This window comes from Chrysochloris asiatica, unplaced genomic scaffold, assembly GCF_000296735.1.
Source record: "Chrysochloris asiatica unplaced genomic scaffold, ChrAsi1.0 scaffold00118, whole genome shotgun sequence".
Classification (NCBI taxonomy): Eukaryota; Metazoa; Chordata; class Mammalia; order Afrosoricida; family Chrysochloridae; genus Chrysochloris; species Chrysochloris asiatica.
Genome location: NW_006408636.1, coordinates 7,873,133 through 7,885,134, shown reverse-complemented (window position 1 = coordinate 7,885,134; position 12,002 = coordinate 7,873,133). Strand labels below are relative to the sequence as shown.

The following is a 12,002-nucleotide window of genomic DNA, read 5'->3' as shown; positions in this document are numbered from 1 at the left end:
CTTCCTCAGAAGGTTGAAAATAGAAATACCATTCGATCCAGCAATTCCACTACTGGGTATTTACCCACAAGACAAACGAGCCACAACACGGGAAGATATATGCACACCAATGTTCATAGCTGCACTATTTACAATAGCAAAAGATGGAGTCAGCCAAAGTGCCCATTAACTGAAGAATGGATAAACAAGCTGTGGTACATACACACTATGGAGTATTATGCTACCTTGAAAAATAACAAGGAAGCTGCATGCCACTTCCTAACATGGATGAACCTTAAGGACTTTATGTTGAGTGAAATTAGTCAGTCACAAAAGGAAAAAATAGTGCATAGGACCACTAATGTAAAAGTCTAAGAAAAAGAACCTATACTAATCCACTTAAGTGGATTCTTAGTGGGTTGCTAGGATGTAGGGGTAAGGATAGGGGTGGGAGGGGAAGGTGGAACACAGGGCAGGGAATAGACACAAGATAATTTGGGTATTGGGTAGGGGGGCAATATACAAGTTGGGAGAGGGGAATCAAAGAACAAAGCAGATGGGAGAACAAATAGACAGGTATAAATGGGCTAAATGGGACAGAGGTAAAAAATGATGTAGGCACAGCTTTGGAACAACATGGCTCTGGAATACAGAGACTGAGACATGGATGGAATGGGGGAAAGTGGGGAATAATGTTAAGATGCTTGGCTGCCTTTTGAATCATGGTTTTCCTTGCAATACATTATAAAACAGACACTGGAGGGGGAAAAAAAGGAATAACCAGAGGTATCAACATGGAAAACTTGTAAGCCCGTCTTCTGTGTATAAATGATTGGAATACCTAAAATGGGGCTACAATGTGTCCAGTGAAGGAGGTTTACTGAGGAGCCTCTGCATTACATAAGAGTATAGGTGGAAGCCTGAACCACATCCAGACCTTCAGAGACTGGAAATTTTTCCACTTGAAAGGACAAGCAGACCAGCTGGGAGCAGCTAGAAAACCAGAAGACACTTCTTGAAAGAAGGACCTATAGGAAAAATACAAAAACAATAAGGGCAGTCCGACTGTTACCACAAGAACATACAGGTGGCTTGCCCAGGAGACATCAAGGCAAGTGGTCGGATCCTCTCAGAGCAAATTCTCTTCCAAGACTAAGACGCAAGGGAAATATACGTCTTGACTTATAACCACACATGTCACCCAGAAGGGGAAGTGACCGAAGAACATCAATGAAGTGGCGAGCTAAGCCCTATATCGCTCAGCAAACTACTGTGAACCCGGGTGGAGACTTGGTCAGCCAGTAGCGAGGCAACATCTGGGGACTCATGGGCTCAGAATCAGTGACACAGCCACAGAGGTCTAGAGTGGAGAGTGGGGCGGCCAGCCGATAAAAAGAGGCCGGACAGACGTAAGAACACCCACACTTGCGGATGATACCAATTTGACCGGACTTCAATGACTGGATAAACAGAGCTCAACCCGAAGAAGAAAGAAGAGGAAAAAAGCACCATCTGATCCAACTCAATAAACAGGACCTACACCTATGAATGCAGTAGCTCAAAAGAGGAAACAAGAACTATTCCAAAACCCTCCACACAAAGGGTAGACAGGGATGGGCAACTTGGACATTGGCTACCCAAAATGGGGGGAGGGATACAAAGGCAAGAAGTGACTGGCTTACAAGCTTTCAAGAGGGAACCTAGATCCAGAGGGCATGGAGGAAGGTAGAGTCTCCAGTGAATAGTGTCCAGCCTGTCCAGGAATGGCTGATGAAACGAAATACAGATGGGTCTCTTGTGATGCAATGGTGAATAATTGTTATGAGGACTGATTTTGAGAGTTGGAAGTCTAAAGATGGACATTTTGTAGCAAAGAAGGGAGTGATTAACTTTTCAGTCTAAGAGCGGAGGACCCTGGGACCATCGATGGAGAAGAGCGAAGAGTGGAATCCTACCCGGTGAGGCCTGAGATGGAGGCAGAGAAGACTATGTCAAGAGATGATGTGTCTGGGGACTTGGGATCAGGAGATGGAAAGGGGCTGAGGACTGTGGGGTGGGGGGGTGCCGGCTTACAGGGTACACCCCTTGGTTGGGTGAAAATGCATGGTTGGGATGGTAAATATGCCAATGAAATGATGGATGATGGAATGAATGTAAAGCTGATGTTCTCCCATGTAGACTATCACACAATTCACAATAAAATAATAATAATAATAAAATCTTGTTGACTACTTAAAGGGGAAGCAAGGAAAACATATTCTGTATGGTTGCAGTGAGCTCTTTTTTTTTTTTAAGTTTTTTATTGTGGATTGAGTGAAAGTTTACAGGGCAGATCATCAGCTTTACATTGAACAATTCATACACGTTGTTTCATTATAATGATTACAATCCCATCCATGTACCATCAGTTAACAGTATTTCCCTCTATTCACTTTAGCAATATATTTTTTAAAACACTCAGGCATATATAATAATTTACACCACCAGAGGACACATTCTGAAAGTCTGCCTCCTGGCCACCAGCTTTAGTCCTGCTCTTCCCATGAATCTAGAGTCCTCAACTGCTCCCTCTCTCCATTTCCCCATCTCTGCCTCCATCTCTGGTATCACTGCTTCTCTGGATAAGGTCTCGCATTTTGCTTGTGCTCTTCTCCCTTGATGGTCTTAGAGTCCTCTGTTTCTGTACTGTAAGATGAACTACTCCCCTGTTTTTGTTACAAAACGTCTACCTTTACAATTGTGACAGTCGTAATTAGTCATGATAACAGTTACTCACTATTGAATCATAAAAATCTTAATCCATCTCTTTTAACCAGACTCATCTAGACAAAATGAAAACTTCAGTGGGGACTCTTTCCCCCACCCCATACTCTTAAACAAAACTCCCCCTTGAAACCTTGTAAGACAGTCACTTCGAGCCTTTATCGTTCCCTCATTTTAGGTAGCCAATGTCTAAGTTGCCCATCCCTGTCTGCCTTGTGTACAGAGGGGATAGCATTGATAAATACTGTGAAAACTCCTTCCCTCTCTGTTGGTATTTAAAGTTACTACCTCCATGAGTATAGGTCAAATTCATCAGTTGTAGCAATTTATCCTTGTTTCCTTTGTCAAAAATTGTATTGCTCTTTTTTTCTTTCTTTCTTTCTTTTTTTATCTTCCTCTAGTCGAGTTCTGTTAATGAAGCCATCAAGGCTAGGTCAGGAGAGTACTATCTGCAACTTTGGGTGTTCTTGTGTACCTCCTCTTACTCCATATCAGCTGGATGCTTCACTTTCAGGTCTAGCCCTCTGTGGCTATGTCCTTGTCTGTGGGCTCAGGTGTCCCCAGGTCTCACCACACTTTGGACCAACCATCCCTTCCTCTTCTCGCTCACATCTCCAGGTCAACGGGAGTCAATGGACCGTGGTTAAACTCTGCCCATTTCTTCATTGCTGCTGTTCCCCCTCTTTCACTTACCAGTAGACCAATATGGTCGTCAGCAATCTTACATTCCTGCTCATGCGTTCCCTTTGAGTTTCAGTCTTAGAGCGGTTTTTGTCCTGAATGAGATTGATTACTTGCTTAATGGCTACCCGGTGAACAGCTTGCTTATTCTTGTAGTAGCCAGTAATACTGCCATTTTTGTTTTGGGTTTTTCCTGATGATCTTTCTTTGAAGATGTGTCTTCTGTTGCTCTAGCTGTTTCAGGCTGGTGTGCTTGTCCTTTCTAGTGGGAATGCCCCACCTCAGTAGGTTCAAAGAGAGGTGACCCAACAAAATACAGAAATCATCTGACAATATCATTAATATCACATGCATATAATATTTTGCTAAAGATAATTTTCAAATGACTGAAGCAGTACATTGACAGAGAACTCCAAGAGGTTCAGGCTGGTTTCAGACGAAGATGAGGAATGAGGGATGTCACTGCTGATGTCCGATGGATCTTGGCCGAAAGCAGAGAATACCAGAAAGATGTTTGCCTATGCTTTGTTGACTTTGCAAAGGCTTTTGACTGTGGATCACCAGAAACTCTGGACAACTTTGCATAGAATGGGATATGGAGATGATACAACCTTGCTTGCTGAATGCAAAGAGGACTTAAATTAACTATTGATGAAAATAAAAGACCACAGGTTTCACTATGGATTACACCTCAAGGTAAAGAAAACCAAAATCCTCACCATTAGACCAATACATAATTTCATGATAAATGGAGAAAAGATAGAAGTTTTCAAAGACTGCATTTTGCTTGGATCTACTATCAACACTTAGGGAAGCAGCAGTCAAGAAATCAAACAACATATTGCATTAGGGAAATCTGCTGCACAAGACTTCTTTAAAGTCTTCAAGAGCAAAGATGTAATTTTTAGGACTAAGCCATGATATTTTCAGTAGTCGCCTGTCCATGTGAAACTTGGACAATGGAAAAGGATATTGAAGGAACTATTGACTGCCAGAACAAACAGATCTGTGTTGAAAGATGTATAGCCAGAATGCTCCTTAGTAGCCAGGATGGTAAAACTTCATCTCTTATATTTTGGACATATTAACAGGAAAGACCAGTCTCTAGAAAAGGACATCATGCTTGGTAAAGTGGAAGGTCAGCAAAAAATAATTAATATCACCAATGAGATGGATTGGCATATTGGTAGCACCAGCGGGCTACCAATATAACAACAGTTGTATGGATGGTGCAGGACCCAGCAGTGTTTCATTTTGTTGTGCATATGGTCGCTATGAGTCAGAACTGACTTGATAGCACTTAACAGCAACAATAGGTTGCAATGTTGAACATCTTTTCACGTATTTATTTGCTATTTGTATATTCTCTTTGGTAAAATGTTTCTTCACTAATTGTTATCAGGACTGATTGTGACGGTTGGAAATGTAAAGGTAGACATTTTATAGCAAGGAGGGGAGTGATTAACTTTTCAGTCTAGGAGCGGAGGTCCCTAGGACCATCAAGGGAGAAGAGCGGAGAGCAGGACCCTACCCAGAGAAGCAGTGATGCCAGAAATGGAGGCAGAGATGATGACATGGAGAGATGGAGCGGCTGGGGGCTCTAGTCCCAGAGAGGGTTTGGGGCTGTGTGCACGCGACCAGGGAGCAGGATTGCAGGATATACCCATTGGTTGGTTGGTGATGCATGGAGGGAATTGTAACCATGGCAATGAGATGATGAACGATAGAATGATGTAAAATTAATGTTCCCCCATGTAAACTATCACATAATTCACAATAAACTATTTAAGAAAAAAAAAGTTTCTTCATAACTTTACCATATTCTAATTGGATTATTTGATATATATATATTAGATGCTGTATTTTTACGGTTATGTTTATATTCTAGGTGCAATTTCTTTGCCAGATGTATTGTTTTCAAATATTTTTTTCTCACTATGTAACTTGTCTTTGTACCTTCTTAACAGGATCTTTCACAGTACAAAAATTTTTCATTTTGGTAATGTTCAATTTATTGAGTTTTGTCATTTGTGGATTTCCATTTAGTGACATGTGTAAGAAATCTTCACACTGCTCTAGACCCTGAAGATTTTCTTTTATTGTCTTCTAAATTATATATTTTTTTGTTGTTAAATGCCATTGAGTTGATTTTGACTCATAGTGACCCTGTATAGGGTTTCCAAGGAGCAGCTGGTGGGTTTGAACTGTTGACCTTGTGGTTCACAGTCCAGTGCTGATGCTATAGTGCTATATCAGGAGTCCAAATTAGATATACATGAAATCCTGGTGTGGCGCTGTGAGTTAACGTACTAGACTGCTAAGTCATTAGACTAGCCGCTCCTTGGAAATCCTGTACAGGGTTACTATGGGTCAAAACCAACTGGAAGGCACTTAACAACATATATGTGATGGTGGTATGCTGTGGAGTTGGTTCCAACTCATAGCAACCCTGCATAGGGTTTCCAAGGCTGTAAATCTTTACCGGAGCAGAAAGCCTCATCTTTCTCCTACGGAACAGCTAGCAGTTTCAAACTGCTGACCTTGAGGTTAGCAGCCCAATTCATAGCCAATATGCTACCAGAGCTCCATATATGCATATATATTTGTTGTTGTTGTTGTTGTTAAATGCTGTTGAGTTGGTTCTGACTTAGAGGGGCTTTGTATAGGATTTCCAAGGTGGGTTTGAACTGCAAACCTTGTGGTTTGCAGTCCAGTGCTGATCCACAGCACCACACCAGAAGTCCATATATATAATTATACATATAGAGTCATGGCTCTGTTGGTTAATGCGCTGGACTGCAAAGTTGGTTTGAACCGCAAGGTCGCTGGTTCAGGCTCACCAGCCAGTCCTCAGAAACCCTATAAAGGGTCACTGTGAGTTGGAACCAACTCAACAGCACTTAACAACAACATAATATATGGTGGTGGTGGTGTTCCATGGAGTCAGTTCTGACTCATAGCGACCTATGTAGGGTTTCCGAGGCTGTAAATCTTTATGGTAGCAGAAAGCCTCATCTTTCTTCCACGGAACAGTTGGTAGTTTCAGATTGCTGACCTTGAGGTTAGTAGCTCGACTTATAACCACTATGATACCAGAGCACCTTACACAATATATGTGTGTGTATATGTATATATGCTTACTGGTGTGGCACTGTGGGTTAATGCGCTGGACTGTAAGGTTGATTTGAACCACAAGGTTGGCAGTTTAAGCTCACCAGCTACTCCTTGGAAACCCTGAAAGATCGCTGTGAGTCGGAACTGACTTGACAACACTCAACAATACATATATAACATTTATTTACATGCTCTTTTCTGAATTAGTTTTTGTGTTACGATGTGAGGTTTGGGTCAAAGTTTATAAATTTACCTATGGATATCAATTTCTCCAGGACAATGTATTGAAAACACTATTCTTCTACCACTGAATTGCTTTATACAATGAAATATCAGTTGACCATACTGGTGTGGTTCTATTTCTGGGTTTTCTATGTGTCTGTCCCTGTGCTAAAACTGATCATTGTAACTATATAATAAACTTAGAATGATTCCTCCAACTTTATTCTTTTTCACAATTGATTTAGCTTATGTAGCTCCTTTTCATTTCCATAATTTTTTTAGAAAAAAAATATACAGCTTGCCATTGATACAGTATTTTCGAATGGGAGAGTGAACCAGGTAGGAGGAGAGGCTCCTGTGAGATGTCAGGGCCCCTGAGTCTGCGGAGCCAGCTGGGATGAACATGCACAGCAGAGCATGGTGGGACAGCAGTGCTCCCCTGGGGAAATGAAAGCTACTGGTTGACTAAGAATCCTTTGGTTTCCCAAATTTAGAGTCATCCCAGGTTTAGTCACAATGTCAACAATAGCAGTTGCTGCTCAGGATATTGTTGTAGTTGTTAGGTGCCATCAGGTTGGTACCGACAACAGAAGGAAACACTGCCTGATCCTGAGCCAACCTCACTATCATTGATGCTGCCACTTTGCAAATCCATCTCACTGGGGAGTCTTCCTCTTTTTCTCTGAACCCTCAGGATATTATTAGAGACCCATTAGAGATTGTGAAGACCTGCTGGGGCAGTCCCATTGAATTTGAAAATAATTTTTAAAATATTGTTCCAATAACCATGGCCTACAGTCTGAATTCTACTGCCCAGGAGCACCTAACATCTATTGGGCACACATCAAAATCTGCTCCTATGAATGGTCCATCTCCAAATGTAGCTTGTCTCTTATTATTCCCCCAGGTGAAAACTTGGAACAGCACGAAGTGGATCAAGTTGTATGTGTTTTCAAAAAGCTTTCAGTAAATGGAATCTATACTTCTACTCTTCCACTTATACCCGTAAAGAACTTCCCTTCCCTTTTCTCCTGTGGCGCTCTTTGTGAATGGGGCTGCAATCTCTGAAGACTTCTCCCTGGATAAGACAGACTGTGAGGTAGAATCCCTGACTAGCTCTGACAAAGATTTCCTTCTGGGAAACTGTATACTTTCTAACTTCATATTTGGTGTTCTGGGCAGGTGAAGCTTCCTTAGGTGTGAACAGATCAATTATGCATATTTTGATACTCCAACTGTTTCAGCAGCTGAAGGTCTCAAATGTGCATCTGACCAAAATGAATGTATCCAAAATTCAATTTCTTCTCCATCTTAGAGCCACCGAAGACTAAGAAGATCTCATTCCGGACCTGCTGGATCTTTTAACAAGCCATCCATACAGATATACAGTTATTTCCACTGAATTTCTCCTAACTCTGATAAAGACAAACTTGAGGTTCCCCTCAGGGTTCCCATACCTCCTGGGCCAGTAAAGCCAGGTTATGGAAGGTGGTCAGTAGAAGTTACTTCTAGTACCTACAGTGATGAAGACAGGCCTCCCAAAGTACCTCCAAGAGAACCTTTATCACAGAGTAACTCACGCACTCCAAGTCCTAAAAGCCTTTTATCTTACCTCAATGAGGTCATGCCCTCTACAAAGAACTTTGCCCCTGACCCCAAGTATTTCAGTAGCAAAGCTCTGCAAAGACAGAACAGTGATGGATCTGACAATAAGGTTCCTTGCATTCTGCCCATTATAAAAAATGGGAAGAAGGTTAGTTCAACACATTATTACCTGAAAGATCACCATACCTAGACACATATGAAAAGTTTTTTAAGGAAGCAGAAGAAACAAATGCAAGCACCTAAATCTATGGTGCACCACTACCTGCTGACTGTAGTATTGTTTCTGCCACAGAAACACCGGACTTAAAAGCAAAAATGGACATAGGTGGCCATGTGAAGCACTAACATTTATCCTATGTGATTTCTCCTTAGACTTTGGGGTCATGATTCAGCAAAGGTTACATAGGAGGAAATGGTTCTCAAGCAATATGCCAATTTGACTGAGGTTCACAGAAAAATCTCATAGGTGGAAGAACAGTCAAACTCTCTGTCTTAAAGAGAAATATCTAGAGCAGGTGTGATATGCTGTTATGTTGAGAATCCCTGATTTAATATTGGAGAAAAGTCTATTCAAGTCTATAATTTAAAGATGTTATGGAGGGAAGAGAAGGATGGGAAAACTTTTACATATGCATACAAAATATACCTATATATAAACTTGTGATATAACCATAGACCATAGTTGCAGGTTAATCAATTCGTTACTGTCTTAGAATAATATATATTCAGAATAATAAATGCTCAAACTGGAGAAATAACTCTTGATAGACTGAAAATTGAGCAAGTGGAAGGGAATACAGTATTGTTTAGTTTAGAATCATTAAAAAAAAATTGTTTTGTTAAGTAAATTTGAAGATCTCTGGCTCTCAGGCCTGTTATATTTTGTTTCACTTGTTTTTGCTGTCTTTTCCATGGATGGCAGGGTGTTCATTCTTTACCAGGACTGTAATTACCAAGTTTAATCATCACCCCAAGGTCTAATGCTTCTGGGTTTTGTATTGTGTTGTGTTTTGTTGATAGATAGGAGTAGCAGGTTATTTGGCAAACCATGTTATTATCTGCACGTATCTCACAGTTTGAAAATACTCAAATGCAGTTTTTCATTTTTCCTTACGATTCCTGCTGTGTCTCACACACTGAATTGGGCCATTGCAGTTGTGCAATGCATTGCCAGTGTGGAAAGGACCATTTTAAGCAACAAGGAAACAATCAGCTCTGTGATGAAAAGTTTTTATGTGGGGATGTGTGTTGTGGAAGTTTCTTACCTTTTTTTTCTTCTTCTTAAAGACTGTATTAATAGATACAACATAAGCTGGAGGGAAAAAAAAACAAACTTGTCTATCCATATACAATCTTGAAATGATTTTGATAAGACTTATGCTAAAAGTATGTACATCATTTTGGAAGAAATTAATATGTTTGATTTGTTGAATCTGCAATTTATGAAGACAGTGTGTCTCCATTTGTTTAAATCTTCTTTGATTCCTTTCATTAGCATTTTTCAGGTTTCATCATACATGTCTTGTGTAGGTTTTTTTTTTTTAAGTTTTTGTTGTGAATTGAGTGAAAGTTTCATCAGTTTTACATTCAACAAATCATACACCTTGTTTCATTACAATGATTATAATCCCCTCCAGTCTTGTGTAGGTTTTGTTAGATTTATACCTAAGTATATATATTTTTAATTATTCACAATGGTGTTTTATTTTATTTCCCCAAGTTTTTATTGTTGATATCCACCACTTGTGTGTTAGTTTGTCATACTGTTGTGACTTTTGTGTCACTGTGATGCTGGAAGCTTTGCCACCAGTATTTCAAATACTTCAGGGTCACTTATGGTGGACAAGTTTCAGTGGAGCTTCCAAACTACTTCTGAATGGCTAACTACTGTAAACCTTATAGATAGCATCAGAATATTATCTGATGTGGTGCCAGAAGATGAGCCCCTGAGTTTAGAAGGCCTTCAAAATATAACTGGGAAGAAGCTTATCTTTTATAAGATAAAAAATGTTACTGGCCACATTCCCGGGAAACTCTCCTTACATCTGAACAGGTCTGTGTCCTGAGTAAAGGTGTTGCACCCTACCCTAATTCCCTTATAACCTATTGGCTGATCACATCAGATCACATTATGGGAGATGATTACATCATCATAAAACTGCCAAATTACATTATTACATAACTGCCAAACCACTGAGAATCTGTCCCAGTGAAGCTGACACATATTTTGGTGGAACATAATTCAATCCATAACATTTAGTTTTTAATTTCAACAATCATATTTTAATTTCAGAAATCACTTTCTTATCAAAATCTGTTTGTTTTTAGTACTCTTGGTAAGTATTCTTCATATTCTTAGAGACTCATTTTTATGATTGTGTTCTTTATTTTTTTAAATACTTATTCTGCATTTTACAATCCTAATATATACAGACCCTTGTTGTTGTTGTTAAGTGCCATTGAATCGGTGCAACAGACTCATAGTGACCTTATGCACAACAGAACAAAACACTGCCCAGTCCTGGGTCAACCTCACTACTGTTGCCACACTTGAGTACATCGATGGTGCCACTTGGCCAATCCATCTCGCTGGGTGTCTTCCTCTTTTTCTCTCACCCTCCACCTTACCAAACATGATATCCTTCTCCAGCGACTGGTCCCTCCTGACAATATATCTGAAGTATGAGAGACGAAGTTTGGCCATCCTGGCCTCCAAGGAGCACTCTGGCTGCACTTCCAAAATTCTTGTTTGTTGTTTCTTTTGATTCTCATGCATAGTAGCATAGTGATCTGTACTCTTTGCCCATGATAATTTTGTAAACTCATTGCTTGATAAAAAGGAGTAAGGGACTTAAGGCTTAATTGGGGAAATGATCTCCAGGGATGATTTTATTATGTTTATGACCACTTCCACCTATCCTTGGCAATGCCTAAATGTCAGCTTCCTAATCTGTAAAAAAAAAATACAAAAACTCAAGTCTTTGCTTTTTATAATTTTTGGTCCTGGAACCTATTTCTTTTTCCTTTTTTATGCTTAAAATAACTTGTTTTGTTATTTTGAGAATATACATAGGAAAACATACACTAATTCAATAGTTTCTACATGTATAATTCAGTGACATTTTATGCAACCATTTCATCCTCTTAATTGATATTTGTTCCTTCCCATTAGCATAAACTTACTGCCCCCTAAAGTTCCTATCTAATCTTTCTAGTTGCTGTTGTCAATTGTATCCCATATAGATAGTTATTAAAAAGCATAATGCTCAAGGCAAATGTTCTATAATAGTTAAGCTAAACTATTGTTTGGTTTAGAAGTCTTTAGAGGATATTTTTTGTTTCAGATTTGTTATGCACTGAGTTGTGTACCCAAAAAAATATGTGTTGTAAATACTAACCTCTATGCCTGTGGAAGAAATACACAGAATCATTGTACTAAAAGGAAATGGTTGATGTTCAACTATTTCAAGAAGTAGTATATGATCAAGAGCCAATGATCCTAAGAAAAAGGCTCCAGGAATTGATGGAATGAAAATTGAAATCTTTCAAGAAAGTGAGGCAGCACAGGAGGCACTCACTCATCTCTGCTAAGAAATTTGGAAGACAACTATCTGGCTGACTGATTGGAAGAGATCCGT

The 12,002-nt window shown here is 39.8% G+C and overlaps 1 pseudogene; it reads left to right on the top strand.

Annotated features, from left to right (window-relative positions):
- LOC102820420 overlaps positions 1–8,736 on the top strand; it is a 22,460-nt pseudogene extending 13,724 nt beyond the window's left edge.
- The last annotated feature ends 3,266 nt before the right edge of the window (positions 8,737–12,002 follow it).